Genomic DNA, 23530 nt, shown 5'->3' with positions numbered 1-23530 from the left:
TTGATAAGTACACTAAACAGCTTATCACGCTCCTTTATTTTTTTTTAAGGTGGGAGTCTATCCATAGTTTTCTAGACTGACGGGTTTTTCTAATCGTTGTGGTAGGAAAGGCAATGTCATAGAGACCTTTGATACTGTTTAGAAAAAGATTGTGAGAAGCAACAGGATCTTCAATCTTTGTCACAGAGTTCGAATTAGTACCTTCTGCTAAGTGTTGAAAAATTGCAATCTTATCAGCAGATAATATTCTGCATTCAATTACTGTATTCTGAATAGTTTGGTTATGTCTGGGCAAGTATGACGTGAAGAAAATGAAGAAGGGCAATTGGTCGTTTAAGTTTGTTATCAGTACAGGTGCGTCGAAATCATGTGGCTGATAGTTTGTAAAACTTAAGTTGAGTAGCGTTTCAGATATGTCAGTAATTCTTGTTGGCATGTTAATTACATTTTTATATTCAAAAGAGCAGAAAATATCAATGAAGTTTCGTCTGATTTGTTGCCAATAAGTCGATATTAAGATCATCACAGAAAATCTCAGGAAATTCAGATTGACAATATTCTAGAACACTTCCTAGATAATTAAGAAACACAGTAACAAAACCAGAAGGGGGTCTGTACATGAGGACAATAATTGTGCCCATGAATTGGATCATTAGACATTCATAGTCAAGATCAATATGGGAATATTCCAAAGTATTTTCATATTGGAGGGAGTTTTTAATATAAATCGCCAGACCACCTCTTTTTCTGTTCTTTTGCGATATTCGAATAGGTTTGTATCCAGCGAAACGTACATCAGGGTTATCTTAAGAAAACCAGGCTTCAGTGAAAATTGAAATATCGAATTTATGTTGGAGTGCATCGAAAAAAAAAGGCTTACAGATTCTTGTTTGTAGCTTAGACTACGTGCATTTTTATTTAATAAGCACAGGTGTTTGAGGTTTCTAAAGCTTTTAATTGCCGAAAAAAAGGCATCATAATAGTTTTGCGACTGTGCTAAAGAAATCGTGAATAATGTCGGCCAGAAAAAAAGGAAATTTTATGAGTTATCGCAGCCTTTCGACATCTTCAGCTGTTCTTATTCCAACAATTCAATGACATGGGCTTCATGACATGAACATTTTTACATTTTTAACCCTTAAAAACTGATAATACAGTTCACGGGCTTTACACCTTATTAGCTAGAACAGCTCTTTGTTCTGGGCAGTTAAGCTTTCATTAAAAACGATCTTGGACTTGGATTTTCTTAGTTCTTGTCGCTGTTTGAGCTAAACATCTCGCATCAGTCGAGGTGTGAATTGTATCAATATAGGGACGGGCTGTTACAAGGCGCGATGCCAACACGGTCTTGAAGGCGCCACTGCTACGAAACTCGCCGCTGTCAAGGTCACTGGCCGTTTGGTAGTGTATGTTTCTCAGCTTGTAATTGCTTCTGCGCAGAGCTGATGGACGAGTGGACAAGGCGACGGTGAGTTAAGGCAAAATTTATGTACAGCATAGAAATAGAGGTGTTACATATTCGGCCTTGGAGACGACAGCTTAGTGACTCGAAGAGCCGAAATGTCTTCTCTGACACATGCATCGGCTTCTCTCCGACGCATGGGTTGACTGCTTGGCAAAGGGCCGGGTGGTTCTTTATAGGCCCCAGGTGACCCTTACGTCATCAACGTCCAATCAGAACTGCCGCCGGATCGCGTCAGAATCCTCCAATGGGGACCCGCCGCTGGGTTGCGTCATGATCCTCAAATCCGGAGCTGCTGTGCTGGGTTGCACCCAAGGATGAGTGATGTTGGCACATGTTGCGTAAGACTTGCCGGACTGGATAGCGCCGCTTGCATGACGTCGCGTAGATGATGGCGTCAGGTGGGCTTGCTCGCTGGCCTTGACACAGATTGCCTTTGCAGAGGCAATGACGTTCGGTGTGGACTCCCAGGCATAACAGCACCCTCGCCGCCAGACAATGCGCCGAAAAGACGAGCTGCTTCTACGTGGGACTGATGTCGGGCGTGCTCGTTCGTCAGGTCCCTCCAGGATCGCCTCCAGGGCCATGGTGAGGATGTACATTCAGGCTCAGTTCGTGAACACATCCCATTCTCTAAGGCCAATCCTAGCTCCACTAGCTTATCACCAAAACTTGTCGACTAGCTTCACTTGTCTCTTCTGAGGATTTTTGGTCTCAGTACTTGTCGATGGTTCTACAACTTGTCAAGAACAGTGCGACAACAGACAACACACGACACAAGCAAATGCCCTCGGTCACCCAACAGAACACCAGACACAATGTAGTACGATAATACACCTAGCTACGTGTCTATCGAAATTTTGTTCTTTCTACATCAAGAGGCACATGTGGGACACAAAACTTGGCGTAAACTCCTTGGTTTTAGAAAGGTTTAGCGAGCGTTGGGCCGCAGTGCCATGAATACAGTGAACTAGTATATGTCATGAACTCAAGGTAGTTAAAGGTGGGAAGTATACAAGAAGCGCAAGCCGTAAGAAAGTGTGCGTGTGCCACCTCTCGTTTATGTCCGCTGGATGGCGTTGCTTCTATATGCTGAATATAAGATGAAAAGATGAGAGATATAAGGAGAACACAAATTTTTGCACATACAGCAACGTAATGAAATAGAATACAACATAAAGTTGGCCCCTTGAGATCACTCTGGACAAGAGCATTCGGCTAAGGCCGTGATGAGGACAAAATTTTGCCCCGACTTGCCAGCGAAGGACGGAAAGGTGGAAAAGGTACTAACTAAAACGCATGGCTCAATGCGTCTCCATTAGCATTTAGCGTTCCTTTCTTCTAGGGAACGTCTAAGTTGTGCTGTTGGAGTATGATGCTCTATCTCAGTAACCGGCCACTTTACTTAAATACAACACTGGTTTTTCAATTACATCACTAGAAGTCAAAATTTCTGCTCCTTCTTCCTCTGAAGCATTCAAAAGCAGATTTACGACCGCTTGACGTTGAACGCATGGTTTAGTCAAGTTACTGTGGTAAATTTTGTTCGGCCACCTTCCTAATTTCACTTCATAATTGGTATCAGAAAGCTTTGATATTACTTTGGCAGGCCCTTCCCAATGAACCTCAAGCTTGTTCTATTTGGACGGCCACAGTAGCATTACCTGACTACTCATTCAAAGGTGCGTTTCTTTGCCGATTTGTCGTAGTACTCCTTCGACAACACTTGTGCAGCCTTCATGTGGCTTTCCACAAGATCTTTCGTTTTTCCAAGCCTCTGAAGGAGGTCTAGAACATACGCAACTACCTTAGGGTCCTCATCGAATCCCTCCTAGGACTCGCATAGCATTCGCATTGGTGTTTTCAAACTCCTGCCATACACAAGCTCTGCAGGGCTAAAACCAGTGCTCTCATGAGGAGCAGATCTCAAAGTGAACATGGCGGAAGGAATACATGCTTTCCAGTCGCATTTATGCTCGTAGTAAAGAGATCTCAGTATTTCTCAGAACGGAATGCATGTGCTCGACCGGATTAGATTGCAGGCTATGGATCGAGCTGTGCACTACTTTTATCCCGCATTTATCCAAAAAGCTAGAGGTAAGGCAGCTGGTGAAGACACTACCATTGTTGCATTGGTTTTCACAATGAAATCGGACGCACGCGAATATAGATAGCTGTGCATTCACGACATGAGGGGAATTGAGCTCCTTGAGTGGTATCGTTTCTGGAAATTTTGTGGCTACACAGAGGGCCGTCAGGATGTGCCGACAACCTTGCGTTGACTCTGGCAGTGGCCTGACGATATCAATTACTAGGCGCCGAAAAGGTTTTTTGATAATTGGCACAAGCTTCATGGGTGCTTTCCACTTGTCAGTGGATTTTTCCACTCTCTGACAAATGTCGCATGAGCGTACAAAGTATTCGATATCCTTCTAGCAATTCGGCCAATAAAACTTGAGAAAAATTCTAGCCTTGGTTTTCTTTGTGCTGAAATGTCCTGCCCACGCGTTTTCTTGTGCCAGTTCCAATAGTTGGCGACGATAATTTTGTGGCACCAGGAGCTGCTCATACTTGCGACCTTGTACATTTATGTAGCTCTCATACAAGAGCCCTGCCTTCTAAAAAAAACATTCTTTTTCTTTGTTCCCAACTGTATGCTTTCCATTAGTGCTTTAATCGAGAGGTCCTCACGCTGCTCTCGAATGATCGTTTCTCGATCTACTCTCGACAGCTCACTCCAACTTTCCACTACAGGCGAGAGCGTTACACCCCTCTCGCTCTGACTCAATGGCGCCATGTCGTCTCCTTCGTCGACAGAGACAGCGCCAGTTGCTTCGGCGACGGGTGCTCGAGTGACTGCTGGAGTGACTCACTCAGAGAATTTCCTGTCCGGGGTTCCATCGACTCGCCACTAAGGTCACACAGATCAGCAGCTTTTGCAGGTGGTGTTGCACTACATTGAACAAGATCAAGATCCTGCAAAAGCTTCTGTGCTGACGATCGCGTGAGGGTCATGTACGCTAAGTTTGAGAAAAACGATTTACCCTGCGCTTTGAGAAGCTGCTCAGAGTTTTCGAAAAAAAGATAAAGAAAACGATCAGGAAGCGTGGCAGACACAGCGGCTTTGGTGCAAACTTACCGAACGGGCGTTTAACGATAAGCATAGCGATTAGTAAGCAAGCACTCTACTCCTCGGCCACTTGCCTGATTCACACGTATTCTTCTGTAAAGTCGTCCAGAGACACCAACGAAGGATAGACAACGTCCATGGGTGCAGCTGAGTCTCGAAGTGCTCGACACGTTTTCCCATTCACACTAATTTCCTGGAGATATGGCACTAACAACCGCATGTTCTTTTCCAATTCTCGAATTACTGCAAAAGCAAACTTTTGTTTTCAGTTTACCGCAATGTGCCCTTCCTTTTTGCAGTTGTAGCATATTAGGGGGCTTCCGTGATTCAAACGCCGGTGTGGTATCAGAGCGTTGTTTAGGAACCGCACTCGATTTCTCCGCGTCCGTTTGTCCTTGCCCTACAGTGGGTTTCCTTTGTAAGAGACAGGTCCTTCCTGATATTACGGCGCGGAGTGGGTTTTCGTTGATCAGGTTTCTTTGAAAATCTCTCTTTCCTTTCATCATGTTCAACGCGCACTGCCGTGCTATACAACTTTCGGCCAGTATAATACTCCTCAGCTAATTCTGTTGCCTTTTTAGCTGTACTTCGCCAAGCTTGTCCTGCAGCCAAAGCTTGACTCCTCCTCGATGCAGCGGTAGAACTGCTCCAATGCAATGCATTCTACCACTTTATCGCGAACATCTTAAACACCTTCACCCTTGAGCCATTCAAATAAATCAGCTTTAAGATGAAACGCGAGGTCAACCTGTGACTCATTGCCCTTTTGTGTTACCGGAACCTTTGCCGGAAAGCCTCGGGTGACAATAACTTCTCAAGAGCACTTCTTTAACCTTGTCATAGCTCTCAAATGCTTCCCTTGACAAGCACATTATCACGTCGGTCACTTCACCGGGAAGAAGAGCTAACAGGTTCTGCGCCCAAAGAAACCGCTCCAAGGCATTTCGCTCACAGACGTGTTCGAACTTGATGAGATACTTTGCCATGTCCTTGCCTACTACGAACGGTGGCAATTGGTCCCGAATTTTCTGACTGCTGACCTGAACCGTCGCAGAAGCTACGCTAGGCACCTGCAAACACTGTAGGATTGCCAATTCTATTCAGGACAACTCAAGGCGCTCCTGTCTCTCAGCCTCCTCACGGCATTCTTGCCTTTCAGCTTCTTAACGTTCGCGAACTTCTCGCCTTTCAGCTCTTTCGCGTTCGTGAACTTCTCGCCTTTCAGCCTTCTCGCGGCGTGCTTTGATATCCGCCCAGGCCTCATCGACTTCCTCAGTCGTCACCCTTGCATCCTTCATGATCTCAAGTATTGCTTGCTTTCGTTTCACACGGCCCAAAGTTAGACCAAGTTCCTCACAAATTTCGATGAGTTCCTTCAATTTAAGGTTCTCTATCGTTCACACTAGCCTCTTGCTGTTTACCCCTGTTAAGAATTTACTTGCCGTACCCACTATAAGTCAACTAGCAAGACGCACAAGCAATTTTTAACATTGTCTGTTTACATCCTCCGCATTAACTTTGGTTTCAAAGCGCTTCAACCTTGCTTGAAACGATCAAAGCTCACTCTAATGCTTCACACAGCCCTTCTCTAAACTACTTTAACCTGTGGTAGAGCAGTTTGGTGAACTGAGGGGAAAACATTAGGCACTCAATGCATCGATGTTGCTGACGCCTGCTGATCCCACTGCTGCCATCCACTTTTACGAGGCGTGACGCCAACACGGTCCCGAAGGCGCCACTGCTACGAAACTTGCTGCTGCGAAGGTCACTGGCCGTTTGGTAGCATATGTTTCTCGGCTCCCGACTGCTTCTGCGCAGAGCTGATAGACGAGCCGACAATGCGATGGTGAGTTAAGGCAAGGTTTTGTTTACAGCATAGAAATAGAGGCGTTACATATTCGGCACTGGGGCCGACAGCTTAGGCACTCGAAGAGCCGAGATGTCTTCTTCTGTGCATACGTCGGCTTCTTTTTGACGCATAGGTTGGCTGCTTGACGCAGGGCCGCGTGGTCCTTTATAGGCACAGATGATCCTTTACGTGACCAACATCCAATCAGAACTGCCGCTGGTTTGTGTCAGTGTCCTCCAATGGGGACCCGCCACTGGGTTGCGTCATGACCCTCAAATCTGGAGCCGATGCGCTGGGTTGCACCCAAGGATGATTGCTGTTGCCACGCATTGCATGAGACTCGCCAGACTGGATGGCGCTGCTTGCATGACGTCGCTGAGATGATGGCGTCGGCGGGCTCGCTTGCTGGCCTTGACACAGATTGCCTTTGCAGAGGCAATGACGTTTGTTGTGGACTCCCAGGCATAACAGGGCTTACCAGCCTCGTCTTGCCCTGCTCTTTACAGAAGCCTGTGGGCAGCTTCTACATCCAATTCTGACAGCCTGGGCAGCTCCAAGTCATTTGCCAGTATGTTGGATTTTGCTAGAACATTTTTATTTATTTGTTGCGGAAGCTTGTGAATTCAAAGGTATATTTGCTGCTGTATTGGTCTAAATCATTCGTTTCTTCCTTGAGTGTGTCAATTTTCTACTCTTCTATGCGTCCTGCAAGCTTTTTCATTCGTGTCTTTAGGCAGTTTAAATCTGCACCTTGTTTTTTCATTTGTCCTATTACTTTATCGTACTTATCAGACATTGCGTGTACGGACTTTTTAATGGTATTGTTGACAATAATGCCTTTTTGTGCATCTACTTTCTCTTTGATTATGAGCAGTATGTTCAGTTTACCATGTATTTCAGCAATTTCATTAGCAAGGTCTATTTCACGATACACCTTTTCTTTTGCAGTACTCGGGCCACCTCGAACATTCAAAGTTCTGCAAGTCGGTCATTTCCAAGAAGTTCTGACCTTTGACGATTTCTTTTTGTATGCACTTTTTGTAATGCCTGAGCATAGACCAAGATGATACTCATAATTGCACTCCGAACATGATAAATACACATGATCAGTTGGGATAGACATGTGACAAAAAACACGTTTTTTTGCTATTTCACTAAACAGCAGCATGAACGAGCTCTCGCTAACGTTCAAAACAGTGTAAACAAATAAGATCGGCCACTAACCTGCAAGTTGGAAGACGGTCACATTAGGGATACCGCGAGCAGGCCATTCGGTGCCACTGCTGCTTAGTGTGTGTGCTGTTGCGCTCCATGTTCACTGCTTTTGAAGATAGTCCTTGATGACATAGGTCAGCACGTACTCCTTTGGTCGTCGCGTGTTCATTCGTATCTTGCTTCAGTGAGGCTGCTGTGCACTGCTTCATGCAAGTTGAAAGACGGTCACGTTAGGAATACCTCGAACAGGCCATTCGGTGCCACTGCTGCTAAGCCTGTAAACACATGAGCGTCAACTGTCTAGTCATCAAGCGGCGTTTTAGAAAGTACGGGGGCAAATTGAACTAGAATACCAGCATGCCTTCGATGAGCAGCCCTGTGCAGCTTTCTTCTGCTAGGCTGTTCAGAGAACTGTACTCCGGGACGCTCTCAACAAGCGCTTACCGACTCAACAATTCTTGCTCGCATGTTCAGGTTAAAAAATTGGCGAGCCTGCAGCATAGTCTGCTCACATGCTCCACAGCACGAGTCTATCTTTATTTCCTTACTGCATGTCTAACTTGGTTTCATCCGCAAAATAAGGCAATGCTTTATTTTGTGGTTTGGTCCACAGAATGAAGCTAGAGTTTATTTAGTGGTTTGGACCACAGATACATGAGAAAGACACTAATGTGCCTCCCATGAGGGAACTTATGATGGAAAGCCAGTGCTGGAACGAATTTAAAAGGAGTGAGATGAAGACTAGACACGTGCATTTTTTTTCTTCCCTGCATCAAAAACTGCATTCTTTAAAGATGCAAGAGGTGAGTGGGGGGGGGGTGGAGCAGCACTTGAGTGTCATCTGTTTTTGTGACTGCTCTATAGCCAGGGTGTCGGAATGAATGTTTTTGTTTCTTCATTTCATTCCACCGCAAAAAGCAATAAATTTTGTTTTGTTTCTGTTCTGGAATGAAAAAAAAATGTGCATCATGATTTGTAACAATTTATTTGTATGCAGTAATTTACAGAGTAGAAATTCAAATATTGGTTTTATCGTATATTTATTCACTCTCCTCTCAAAGTGGGAGAGGGTAGGACAAGTGCTTCACACATTCTTAAGAGAAGCAGAACTAACTGCCGTGAATTTCTACAAATCAACACAAACCAATGCCCTTCTAAATTATAGCAGACTTTCTCAAAATTAATTGCAAATTTTTTTAGCACACTCAATGCTTTGCATCAAGAGAGCGCTCAGGATCCGAGAAGCAGCCCTTCATCGAGGGTATCTTTCGTGTGCAAGACAAACGCACTGCCGTGCCAGCAATTCTTTCCCCACGCTGGCATAAGCCAAGCACACGAAAGTACACTTAAGGTAATTCAAAGTTCTCTGGTGGCCACTGTTTTCATCTCTCACACAATTTTGACACATTGTTACTTTGAAACTCCTGACTGAGATATGCTCTAGTACTGTACCCTGACATGTATATTATTGCTCACTTTGAATGACCTCAGTTGTTCCAGATCATCATGTTTCTGCTTGTACCAAAAATTATTTTTTTAAATTTCGGTTTCACCCCGGAACAAAATAATAAATCACAATTCGGGTACGTTTTCGCTCTGGTCAAAAATCTTCTTTTTTGTTTTTTATTTAGGTTTTCGTTTTGTTTCGATACACAGCTCTCTACTTTCATACCAGTGCCAGCGCATACTTGTATTCTTCCTCTCCCCTTTTCCCCCCTTTAATGAAGTACTGGCAGAATTTTGAAGCCGTGGATAACTTATGGGATAGAGTTTTGTGGCACACGCATCATCTAAGACATATCAATACATAATATTGTCTGGAACGTATTTAAAATCAATTTTAAATTGTGTGTCACCCCACTGCACGTTAAACGTGCCTTTGTTTTTGTGTAAGGAACCCACCGGCCACGGCATCACTAGTTTTTTTTTGGCAGCCACGAGGCTTGCGGGTGCTCTCTCATAGTAGACCTTTCCAACGGGAAGAGGGGACAGGCTTTAATGAGAGTGAAAAAGCTGATATTCTAGACTCTGCAATACTTTTTTATGAGGTCACGCATATTCACGCCTCAGAGAAGATTATAGCAGCAGCCAGGAAACCTTTGAAAAGAGTTGTCAATGTGGTGCTCACGTGCACATGGTGTTGTGTACTCTCATAGGCAAGTATGCTTCCACGAAAACCCATCCTTTGTTTCCCTTGTGCAAAAACCCCTCTAGGTTTTCCTAAACTTCGACTGAGCATTATAATATTGTTTCCAATTAATTAACCATCGTGCACTCGAGAAAACAAGCTTTCCAGCCATGGTAAGGCAGTTGTTAGCTGCCTGTTGCAACAGAAAAACATGATGCAACATTTTTGCATTATTGTTGCTTTACTCAGTTTTCCATCCCTCCCCTCATGGAGTTGCGAGGGTTCTAGAAGAGGGGCTGTTTAAGACTATGCACCTGTCGACCCCTCTCGCAATGTTTTAGTGACAATGGTGTGTTGTGAGGGGGTGGGGGAGGAAGGTGTAATGTACGGCTGAAAGGGGGGGTGATGGTAAAAGAAGCGGCCACAGTGGCTTTATGAAGGCTTTATTAGGCACATTAGGCAAACGATCCTCTCTTTTCGTCTTGCTGTACGATCTCCATACCTTCTCTGGACCTTCGGCTAAGCTTTGTTTTGGGCTAACCCACCAGCCTCCTAAATCATTTACTGCAAGCTTCCCTTGAAAAGCAAGCAGGCACATGCAAATCCGTTGTCATTCTCATGAGTGAAAATATTCAATGTCACCTTTCTCGGGCAAGAATACACATGTTTGTGTTCCAGTCCCCAGCCCTAAGATGTCGAGCTCATTTCTTTGTTTTGTACTTTCTCTGCATTCATCATGGGGCACGAAAAGCAGGAAAGCTTTACGAGAATTAACTGAAGCAGGAACAGCACAACCTAGAAGTAGTTACGAAGTAACTACTTCCAGGTTGCGCTGTTCCTGCATTCAGTTATGCCCTACCAACTTGCCCAAGCTTCCACGCTTCATAACTTTACGAGAAGTTGAGCTTAGGAAACTCGGGTGCAAGCAAGCTTTTTGTGGTGTTGACTGGACGAACACAATGATGAGTGAAGGACCACGAAAGTGCTTTGGCTTCGCAACACTGACTCTGAATAGAAAGGTGTCTGAATAGCAAAAAAAATAAATACATAAAAATGGGTGTTATTATGTGTGTTTGTACCACTATCCTCCTTGAAATCTGCCGCCACAACTTTCATTGTACCACGTGGGCAAGCTTTATCAAGTAAGCCTGAAAAATGCAGCCTGTGTTTAATTGTTAGGGAATGACATGACGATAGCCGATGGTCTATTGCCGCTACATTTATAATGAAACTTGAAATTCACTGAGACAGTGCATAGCTATCGACAAATGTTTGACACGAAACAAAGCATTCACAGGCACTTGTCCTTTCTTCCTTGTTCTTGTGAATGTCTTGCTTTGTGCTAAAAGATTTCTCGGCAACCACAGTTATTCATGGGAAAACCAAAAGGGCATCTGAGGCCATGAGCGGTCAATGCAACAGAAAGTGAAAGGGCTCTTGATGCTCGTAAATAATGCTGCTTCATTGTATTTGAAGCCCCATGAATGAAGCTGGAACATTGCACTCACTCTCCATTCATCGGGTACATAATAGATCAGCCTGAATGTGGATCACGAAGTCACGTTATGAAAGTAGTCTGGAGTTGCACATAGGTCAGAAAATGTGGTATGGCTCGCTTTCATGCCCTTGTGCACCATGTTATTTTATTCTGAACACTTGTGAATTAGACTACAGGCACAATAATAAAATGATAAGAATTTTCCAAATGTTGCAGTCGTTAGTATCGTGCTTCACTATGCATTCTTCCCTCCTCTCGGGAAAAATCACCCGATTTTTGATACATTCATAAACATAAATTGCTTTTTTATACTTTGCTGTCCTCCGCAGGGGCGCCTGCGCAAGTAGGCGTTTGGTGTGTTGCGGCACCACGGACCCGAGCTAACTGGGGAGTTTTTACTCCCTCCCACGCCTAGCCGTGCGTGGCTTTGCCGTGTTCGGGGAAAAGGGGATCCTGGGGGTTGAGCCGACGCTGGGTGATTGGACCGTTAAGGCCCCTCGGCAGAGGCAACACACCCCTTTGGCCCCGGCTTCACGTAGACGGCACCCCTGGGCTGACCCACCCAGGGGAAATCGGCAGTCGCCTTTTTCTATCTCTCTCTCCCTACATCTTCGTCTTTTGTTCTCACTTTACATCTTTCCTGTCTTCTCCTCACTTCATTTTACTTCCAATTTTTCCTGGCAGCAAGGGTTAACCTTGTGTATGTGCTCTGTCTTGGGCACAATATATTTGGTTATAGCGGCTGTGTACAGCTGACGTTGACATGCCTCATATAAATTTAGGACTTGTCACGTCCCCGTGTTGGGCTCCATGGTGGGCGGCTGGCATGGCTGCCGAACTCATATTTAGTTTATGGCTTTTTCTTCTCTCCCTTCATTGCACGATCGTCCTCTCTTGAAGAGAGGCCGCACCGAAGACATTTGCAATTATTTCAGCAAACCGAAAGAAACCTTCCCCTGCTACCATGTAATCCATTGTGAAACCGCTGAAAAGAACGCCAGAACTATTTCGCCTTTCGTTGTTTCCAAATGCCTCACCACTACACTTGGACCAGGTTACCAGGCTACAAGAATGGCCAGTGGGGATCTCCTCCTCGAGATAAAAAGTCAGAGCCAGTATGAAAACCTCTCAAAACTAGAATCGTTTGGAAACATAACTATCTCAATTACACCACACCGCTCACTCAACACTTCCCGAGGCGTTGTATCTGATCAAGACTTGCTTGACCTGACTGAAGATGAGCTCCTCGAGGGCTGGAAGGACCAGCAAGTGACACAAGTACAAAGAATCAAAATTAGGCGTGATAAGAAGGAAATCACAACAAAACACATAATTGTGACATTTTGCACCAGTACTCTGCCTGAACATCTCGAAGCAGGATACTTGAAGTTGAATGTGAGACCCTACATTCCCAACCCACGACGTTGCATCAAATGCCAGCGTTTTGGTCACGGCTCTCAGAGTTGCCGCGGCCAACTCACCTGCGGAAAGTGTGCCACCACAGGACACGCTACGGATGAGTGTAAGGTGGAGGATGGGGCCCACTGCGCAAACTGCGATGATGCCTATCCCGTATACTCCTGAACCTGTTCAACATGGAAAAAGGAAAAAGAAATTGTTACAATCAAAATCACACAAAACATTACTTTCCGAGAAGCCCGCCAACAAGTATCTGGTCTTTTCACAAACAAACCATCGTTCGCCGATGTAGTGCAACAGGGGGCAGCACTACAACGGCCTGCGGCAACTGCCCATGCCAGGCACAGTGTGCCCAGGCGGTCGCCACTGCCCCCACCCACGGCGGGAACAGCCAAGGCTGCCCTGCCACTCGTCCCCACGGCGACAACCACGGCCGCTGCAAGCTCTTGCAGCGGCCAGGGTATCCCAGCACCAAAGGAGGTTCCTTCAACCACTAGCCCAAGAGGATCGAAGGTTTCGCCCCCCGAGGTGAAGGAGACCCCAGGGTCGGCCTATATGAAGGCCTCGTCTCATCAGGTGAGGTCCCAAGCCCAAAACATCAGCTCGCAAATGCGGGCACGCAGTGCCTCTGAGGAGGCAATGGACACCACGGTACCCCTGGTGCAGAAAGATCGGCGTAGCTCCCTGGAGCGCGCCAAAAGAAATAAAAAGCCAATAACGGGGCCCGGTGATGGCCCTGTTCTTCGAGTCTTAACACTTAGCTTAAGAAGCAGACACACCCATTTTTCCTTACACACAGCACTACGTTACCTCCAATATGGCAACACAAATAATATATTGTAACGTCAGAGGACTCCTTAGAAACCTCGATGATGATCAAGAGCTCTTTTGCAAATATTCGCTGAAAGTCCTGTGTGTACAGGAAACTCATTTAAAATCTAAAAACACGAATTTTTTGCGTCGGTATGTTCTCTTCCGAAAGGACAGAGATGATGCTGCGGCATCATCCGGCGGTGTAGCCACTATTGTTAATCAAAAAGTAACATGCACACATTTACCACTGCAAACAACACTAGAGGCAGTGGCTGTTCGAGCAGTTCTTTTCAACAAGCTCGTCACCATCTCCTCTCTGTACATACCCCCCCACCACCGTCTTGAAAAACTAGAATTCGAGTCCTTCATAGATCAACTACCCGAACCTTATTTGGTCCTTGGTGACCTGAATGCTCATAGCAGTCTATGGGGTGATTCTCGCTGCGTTGCACGAGGTCGTCTTATTGAACAGTTTCTTTTTTCCTCCGGTGCCTGTCTGTTGAATAGGAAAGAGGCAACATATTATAACCTTGCCAACAAAACCTACTCTTCCATAGATCTCAGCATCGCATCTCCTTCACTTGTACCATTACTCCAATGGAAAGTTCTAAATAATCCCTACAGAAGTGACCATTTTCCTGTTGTTTTGAGTACACAAACATCATACGAATGTCCTCCACGAGTTCCCAAATGGCTTATACACAAAGCCGACTGGGAACAGTTTCATAACAATGCTCAGGTATGTTGGACTGACATATGTGGGCTAAGCATAGATGAAGCTGTGCAGTACTTCACAGCTCTCCTTATTAACGCAGCAGCCAAATGCATCCCACAAACATCTGGACAGCCCGGCAAGCGACACGTCTCATGGTGGAACACAGAGTGTCGTAATGCGCGAAAGGAACAGAACAGGGCATGGAGGTTGCTGCGAAACTCGCCGACAGCGGAAAACCTTAAGAGCTTTAAGAAAATAAAGTCTCAAGGCAGGAGAACGCGTCGGCAGGCCAGAAGAGAAAGCTGGCAGAAGTTTTTGTCAGGGATCAATTCATACACACAGGAGGCCAAAGTCTGGAACATGGTCGGTAGGATATCAGGAAAACAAGTACACACACTTCCACTCGTAAACACTCAGGGTGATACCTTGGAAGATCAGGCAAACTTCCTCGGTGCACACTTTGAATAGATATCCAGCTCGTCCCACTATACCGCCACTTTCCAAAAATACAGAACAAGAATAGAAAAGCAGAAACTCGAACACAAATCCACTAGATACGAGGCGTATAACCAAGCTTTCAGTCTAGCTGAGCTCCGAACATCTCTAAACTCCTGCAGTACTTCTGCCCCAGGTTCTGACCGTGTGGTGTATGAAATGTTAAAAAACCTACCAGCCGAAACACGAAAAACCTTACTTTGTTTATACAATGCTATCTGGTTTTCTGGCACTATTCCTACCTCCTGGAAAGAGGGTATTATTATTCCCATGTTGAAAGAGGGCAAGGACCCTTCTTTAGCTTCAAGCTATAGACCTATTGCACTTACAAGCTGCTTGTGCAAAGTCTTCGAAAAATTGATAAACTGCCGACTTGTACATATCCTTGAAACAAACAATTTGCTCGACCCATTTCAGTGCGGGTTTCGAGAAAGCAGATCCACCACAGACCACCTTGTTCGTATTGAGGCACAGATCAGAGACGCCTTCGTCCATAAACAATATTTTCTCTCTGTGTTCCTCGATATCGAAAAGGCTTATGATACAACATGGCGTTTTGGAATTCTAAGAGACCTGTCCCACCTTGGCGTGCGCGGAAGAATGTTTCACATAATCGAAAGTTACCTGTCAAACCGGACATTCCGTGTCCGAGTGGGCACGGTTCTTTCTCAAACATTTGTTCAGGAAGCAGGCGTGCCACAAGGTGGTGTCTTAGCTGCACACTTTTTCTCATCAAAATGAATTTCTTGCACTTGTCCATCCCCCGCAATATGTTTTAGTGTACATATGTCGACGACGTCCAGCTTGGCTTCAAGTCATACAACTTGGCAATGTGTGAGCGGCAGGTTCAGCTGGGTTTAAACAAGGTCTCGAAATGGGCAGATGAAAACGGATTTCGACTTAACCCATAAAAAAGCACGTGTGTCTTGTTCTCTCGAAAAAGAGGCATGCACTCGGAACCTGACATTCGACTGAACGGGCAACGTCTGTCCGTCAAAGCCGAGCATAAATTCTTAGGCTTAATCTTGGACAACAAGTTGACCTTGGTACCACACATAAAGTATATAAAAACAAAATGTTTAAAAGCCATGAATCTTATAAAAGTGTTGTCACGTACTACTTGGGGTAGTGACAGGCAATGCCTCATGAATCTGTATCGAAGCCTCGTTTGCACCCGCTTAGATTATGGGGCCGTTGTTTATCAGTCTGCTACTCAAAGTGCTTTGAAGATGCTGGACCCTGTGCACCATTTGGGCATCTGGCTTTCTACGGGTGCTTTTCGCACCAGCCCCATAGAAAGCCTTTATGTTCAGTCAAATAAGTGGTCGCTTCATCTGCAGAGAACTTACATGTCCTTTGTTTATTTCTTTAAGGTGAAAGCGGATAAGAAGCACCCCTCATACACTACTCCTAATGATTTGTCGAGCTCAATTCTGTTTCAAAACAGGCCGTCGATGAGGCAGCCCTTCTCAGTTCGCCTGAAAAGTCTAGCTGAGGAAACTGGAGTCTCACTTGAACACAGTTTATTGGCTCCTGTAGCATATCCGCCACCGTGGCAATGGCAGACTATAGACTGTGATGTGTCCTTTCTAGAAGTTACAAAATATGCGCCTATTGCCCATATCCGAACATACTTCCTGGAACTTCAACACAAATACACACGTCTTGAGTTCTTTACAGATGCCTCCAAGTCCAACTCCTCTGTGTCCTACGCTGCTGTCGGCCCATCCTTTTCGGATGCTGGCCCTCTACATCCAGGCACAAGTATCTTCACAGCAGAAGCTTACGCGGTACTTGTGGCAGCTAAACACATCAAACAATTACAAATACAAAAAGCAGTAATTACACATACTCCCTCAGTGTGGTAACGGCTCTGTTCAGTCTTGAAAAACAAAAAAAACAGGTCCTTGTCTCACTTTACTCCATTTTGTGCACACTCTACACACTCAAACAACATGTTGTAGTGTGCTGGGTGCCAGGGCACTGTGACATCGAAGGCAACGTGAGGGCGGATCAGCTCGCTGCATCCGTTCACAAAAGCACTGCCCCTACACCCATATTTGCACATAGGTCCTGCCCTTGATCTTAAGCCCTCTCTCAAACGAAACCTCAGGGACTACTGACAGAGCAAGTGGGATACACACACACAAAACAAACTACACATTATTAAGCCACACCTTGGTCATTGACTGCCAGTATCAAAATCGCGTCATACAGAGGTAATACTAACGAGACTCAGGATAGGACACACATACACGACACACTCATATCTTTTGTCCGGTGGCGACCCACCATTGTGTGACAGATGTGGTGAAGCACTAACAGTTCTTCACATTTTAATTCAGTGCAAACAATTAGACACTATAAGAAAACAACACTTTTCATTACCCAACCGACAACATATACCTTTACACCATGCAATGTTCGTCGGAAGGGAACTGCTTTTTAGTTATAAATCATTGCTAGCGTTTTTAAAAGAAATTCATAGTTTTCATATCATATACAAGGGCATTCCATAGCACGACCTCTCCTGAGAGGTTTTCGCTGCGGTGGCTACACAAGAAAGCACTTGCCTCACGGCCCTTGGACGCAAGGGTATGAACGAGTGAGGCACTTGTGCTAATGCCATACATATCCACCATCGTCTTTTATTATCACCAACTTTGTTCATCTATTCGCACCACACACACCTTTCACGGCATGGTCATGATTTTATTACTTGTATGTTTTTACCGGCCTTGCCGCGAGGAATTTTATGGCCCTTATACCGCCGCTAATCACAATCATTGTCCACATCTCTTGTCCCATGAACTGGCGCTCTTTGGCCATCAAATGGCCCTTGCGCCAAAAAACACCATATATCATCATACTTTGCTGTAGTCTTTCAACAGTGTACTCTATAAACACATCACTTACAAACATTAAAGTTGGAGCCAGCTTGCAGTGCATAAAAAAGATTTTTTTCCCGATGATAACATCTGCGCATATGCCAGGAGCCTTGCCTTTTTATATATTTTCTTGCCACATTAAGTTTTATTCAAGTAGCACATTGTGTGCTGTTCTTTATTTGTCACTGTCTTTCAACTGCTGTTTTTTCTTTTGTTATGCTATACTATTAGGCCCAATGTTGTTCACCATTAGCATTGCAGTCCTGTTCCATTTTGTCGATCTTACTTGTTCATGCGAAATCGTTCATTTATGTGCAGCAATTATGACATCCTATACACCTGCTTTCTGGGCAAGTTTTTTGAGAATATGTGATGGTGTGTGAGGTACTGCTACATTGCTGTTTTGTTTTTTCAACTTTGAGTACTCTCAGCTGTCGACAAGCACTACTAATAACCTTTAGTTTGTTGTGCAGCCTCTCGGCCACTGCCATCTACAGAGGTGGATGGCAGCACTGTCATCTCGGCACTGCCATTCACAGTAGTGGAAGTGCTCTGCCATTTGCTCAACTCTGTGCCAATCTGACCTGCTGCGCCTAAGCGGCAATTTGCGTGTGAAATGCCAAATTTTGTCTAGGTTTATAACCGACCGAGCAACACGTGTGGGCTACATAAAGGTCGCAACTGTGTCCAAATCAAATTAGTTCGGTCACGTCGTATTTCGGTTCATGCATGAATCTTGTTAAGGTGGCATTTTTGTGCATACCTCATTATGCTGTTCTATAAGTTGTAATAGCAAAGCTGTTAGCCAAACCATATAAACTGAAAAAATAAAAGTCAGTTTCACTGGTGAAGCGATGACCGCAATAGCAATAATTTGTAATGTTGTCATGGTAATGCCGCGTGCACTCCTTTAAATTTTTCTATTTTTGCAACTGCACCATTACGCCTCTAACGCTACCTTGCAAAAACCGCGCCCAATTGGCTGGGAACAATACAGATAATCTAAGAACCTTCCGTTGAGATTACGTGCACAAAGTGTACATTAGAGTTTGTTCTGGAACTTATGCACCTTCTAGCGATAACGCTGGAACCTTTGATAGCACATGTATAAATGCCGATGCACTTTGCTGCTTGGCAAATTACTGATGGCCGACGCTCTGGTTTGCTGCTATCAGTGCACAGTGTGTATTGCTTGTAGCAATGTAGATAATCTTAGAACCTTCCGATGAGATTATGCGCAGAATGCATACATTAGAGTTTGTTGTGAAACTTAGGCAGCCATTAGTGATAACGCGGGAATCTTCAATGGCACATGTATAAATGCCAACGCACTTTGCTGCTTGGGAGATTGACAGCCGATGCTCTGGTTTGCTGCTGTCAGTGTACAGCTTGTATTGCTTGTAGACTGACGGTTCGTTTTCCGGGCACAGGTTTGCCCAAATAAAGTTCACTCATGAAACAGCGGCTGCTGCCTTCGTGAACCTCACAAGCTCGTGACAATACGAAGGCTGAAAGGTAACACTTTTGGATCCGACATTGCGACATTCTACAAAACGCTGGTGTAAGAAACGACGTACGGCAGCTCCAAGGACAAATGCTCTTATTGCACAATCTCTTTCTGTTGAGAGCGCACCACGTAGAATTGTTTACGAACTGCGCGCTCATGCTTGCCGATAGCGTGCACACCAGATTATCGCAACCATGCACTTAGAATCAAAGTTCACCGCTGCTGCTCGAGTGACCCATCCCCTCCCCCTTCCCCTGCGCATTTTTTCATGACTGTTCAAGACAAGCGGCGTGTTTGATCTGTGCTTGAGCATTCGACAGCAGGTGTAACACGCGGTAGGATGGTACTGCGTGCGCCTTCAAGCGACGGAGATCGGCCGTCTCTTTTAATCTCTGCTTGAGTAGCTCTCACCACCCCAGCTTGCGCAATTTTGTGCGTGGGTAGAATGTATGATGCGCGGAAAATGTTACCAACTTATAGTTTTCACGGAACTTGGAGGTGACAAAGAAAACCCGTCGAGTGCACTTGTAGTTCCTATCCTAATAAAAAAATCACTTAATTGCCTAGCAGTGGCGTGGCAAGTCTGTCTAAATTTTTCCGCAGTTTTCATGTCGGCTGTGGCACTTTAATGACCGGAACATAAGTTTTTTACATTTATTTTTATAGAGCCCTATTGGTTTAGTATGAAGATAACTTTTGTCATATTAGTTTATCTCTAGTCTTGAGTTGATGTTCATGTTAGATGATGTATTTTCACCACATTTTGAACATTGTAACATTTTAACAATAAATTTTCTTATTCTGTTGAGTAGCTTTTCAGAGCACCGCTTATGTTTCTTCTTTTTGTTACTGTGCTTTCAGCTTTGATGTTGTAAGGTTTAATATATACCGCGAAATACGAATCAAACGCCCCCACCCATGTAAGCGCCGTCCTTATGTACCGTGAAGATTTCCTATTTTCGATCTCAACCGCGCAAGTGCCCCCCCCCCAATCATCAACCCGCCACTCTCTGCTGACTCATCCCGAACTGCCGAAACCGAAACCACGCCAACTGCGATGCTCTTGCCTAATCTAAAATCCAATCCAAAAATTGGTCATGTGACCACATTGACTACATTCCCTGGCATTGGCACGGTGCCTGCCATTTTGTTGTGGTCGTTTGTAGGTTCCGAACGTAACAGCAGCCACTTCGGACATGCATTCCTATAAAGTTAAAAAAAAATAAGTTTTAAAACGGCATTGCCAGGCCGGAAGGAATGTGCACGTGACAGCTCGCCACTTGAGTATTGACAGAAAAAGGGTCCGCGAGTAGGACAAGTTCGAGAGCTTACTGCAACAAAGCTTTGGCACTGCCAAACTTCGGCGTGAGTTGAGCAACGGAGCGCCAGTGTTTAGTGAGGAAGTAGATTATACTCTTTTTGAGTTCCTCGAGCTGGAAAGGAGTGCTGGACGTTAGTAACAAACTTCTCTCAGAAGAAGCTGTTGAAACAGCTTGCAGCTAGGAAATTTTGCTGTGTTGAACCAGTATGTCAAGAGGTGGAAGCAGCGGTTTGGCGTGACATTGCGCCGATCCACAAACAAGAGCCAGAAGACGCCTGATGATTTCTTAGAGACAGCAAAGGTATTTCGCTCTGCTGTAAATAGCCTGCGAGCATGCCACGACTACACACCATACAACATTTGTAATATGGACCAGACCGAATGGACTTGCCGGCGAGCAGGACGAAGAACGTCCTTGGGGAGAGCACCATGCACATTACGAATACTGGCTGCGCTTTAGGGTTGCATTCGCAGCATGCGCAAGTGGCCACAAACTAGTACCAGCTTTTGTCGTTGTTAAGGAACCAAGTGGAAAGATACCAACCAAAGTGTTCATGAGCCTTTCTATACTAGGTGAGTGACGAAGTTTGTGCATTGGTATTTTTTCTTTTTGTTTTCATGAGAGAAAGTAACAATTAAGAAAATGTGCTTGATTACGGTGACCTCAGTTGACCGAACTTTCTTTTATTTTTGTAGCCATTGTTCGCGTCATGACATCGAAAAATAGTTGGATGATGTCGGATAAACTGCAGGAGTGGCTGACAAGGGTGTAGGGGCCGAACAACGATGATGTGCGGCGGCTACTTATGCTGGATCAAGCACCTATGCATAAGACTGAGGGAGCAAAAGACGCAATAGCGGAACGTGACACAGACGTCGTTTATGTGCCTGGGGGCTGCACAAGTCAACTCCGGCCAGCCCACGTCTTTTGGAACAGGCCATTCAAGGCGAACCTTCGGCGTTCTTGGGAGATGTTCATATAAGAACACCGAAAGGCAATCTGCAAAAGCCCTCGTGGTAGGACACTCTGAATTTTGTGCCTGAGGCTTGGGCCCCTGTGACTGTAGAAACAGTCGTGCGCTCTTTCAAGGGTGCGGAATTTCCAACGCATGGACGGCTCCGAGGATGGCGAGCTGCATGACTGCCTGTTCGACATTGGCGCTGTGGCACCTGAGCATCTCGAGAACTTACAATACGAATGCGCGGACTTAGTTTTCGGCTCCGACTCCGAAGAGTGATTCGATAGTTTAGAGAGTGATTAAATGAGAACGAATGTCACTGATAAGGCTTTTTGGTTTCAATGCGTTGCATTTCTTTCCTCAAGGGTGGGGGGGGGGGTTCGGCTGCCATCTTCAATTTCAGGGCAGTTCCGAGCAAGAGCCCCCTCTCTAACATTACCCGACTATTCCGGCGTTGAGGGGAGTCGCTCAAGTTGGGGTAAGTCTGGTCACTATATCAGCATTGAACGCTTAGTAAAAACCGCTGAAATTTTTCGTATTGATGAGAAAGCAAAAAGAAAAAATTCGTTAACAGAGATGTGTGACTAAAGAAATCCGCTCCAAAACTAATGACGAATTTTACTCATAGAGCGGGAGCAAGTTTTCTTGCTCCGCGGCCGAGAAGCTGCATTCGGCTAGCAGATTCAGAGCAAGTTCGCATGTTCCACTGGCAGATTAGGAGCAACCCACTTAGTGACGGAGTGTTTCGCGTGCTCTGTCTTGCAGAAACGGATTTCGCCAGAACTCTCTGAATGCATTGCCGTCATTTCCGACACAGTCGGGCAGCGATGTTGCCTGCAGCTGCCTTGAATGTTTTTTTTTCTTTTTTTTTCTTTTTTGAAGCGGTGCTTTGTGCACATGTCTACATTTTTGAATGGCATTGTTTGATGCTGCTGGACGTGCTCCGATATTTTCCCGAACCCCCTCCGATATTTTTCCAAACAATTGAAGTAAACAAGCGCATCGAGTGCAGAATGCCGTCGCGATCAACGATGCCACACGCCGCAGTGCTACATGTAGTGGGCACGCCACAATTTTGAAAAAACTATAGCTTCTCTTTTCTGATCCCCACCACTCCCGCCACGGACGTGTGATATCACCAGTGAAGCTCGATGACATCACCATTTTCCATGCTTGCAATTGGCCGAATGACAACCGACGACTTCCGGTCACTGTGCAAACAGCTGTTCGCGCACACCTTGCTGTTCTTCATCGTGTTGCCACTTACAAATCGACATCTCCGGCTAGTACCGCAACTGCCAAGTCGCTAGCAAAGGGGCACGGGCCGGCACGACAGCAACAGCGGTTAGTTAACAATCAGTGCATCCAAATGACACACAACACAGTTGACGGCGAGCTGGGGCGTTGGAGTGGCGGATCGCGGTAACCGGAAGTAGACCCTGTCTCGAACAGTGCACCAGTGGTGACTTATGCCACGCGAGATGAGTAGGGACACTCAGCTGACTCAGCGAGGAGGAGCCAAGCGGTTTCGGAAGATGGTAGGGTAGGAAAAAGGGGAAGAAGCAATCGTCGCGTTTCGATCATCTAACGCGTGCAACTAAATTTCAACTGCTGGGTGGTTTAGGGGCCCTTTAAAGCAATCCGTACTGAGATAAACTCTCACCAAATATTTCATTATAAAATAATTTTTATAATGATATTGCAACACATTGTGATCACCTGAGCCTACCTTCTGTAAGCAGCGATGAATACCTGGGGCTCCCAGTTCAAATCGAACAATGTGGATACCAATGCATTCGAATTATCGGTAGTTTTTCCACATCGAACTACAAAGGGCTATGCAGGGACCAGGGCTTTAGATCAAATTAACAAGCTTTTACTGCATTCATGAGGCTCTCAAGAAGTTCCGAATTCATAATACTTTATGTAGTAAATGATCAGCTATAAGATAACCAAACAAAGTTGTCATGCCTGTACTAACCTATAAATGCGTTCTGCTGTATATCACTCGCATGAGTGTGTGACCCCAACGTTGGTCAAGTAGGTATCATGCTCGACTGTTGACCTGGAGGTCGCTGGATTGATTTCCGGTAGTGGCAACATTTCAGTTGAGGCGAAATGCTAGAGGACT

The sequence above is a fragment of the Rhipicephalus microplus genome, chromosome X (assembly GCF_043290135.1).
Source record: "Rhipicephalus microplus isolate Deutch F79 chromosome X, USDA_Rmic, whole genome shotgun sequence".
NCBI classification, from domain to species: Eukaryota; Metazoa; Arthropoda; class Arachnida; order Ixodida; family Ixodidae; genus Rhipicephalus; species Rhipicephalus microplus.
The sequence above is the reverse complement of the archived record's forward strand: the minus strand, read 5'-3'. Positions refer to the sequence as shown.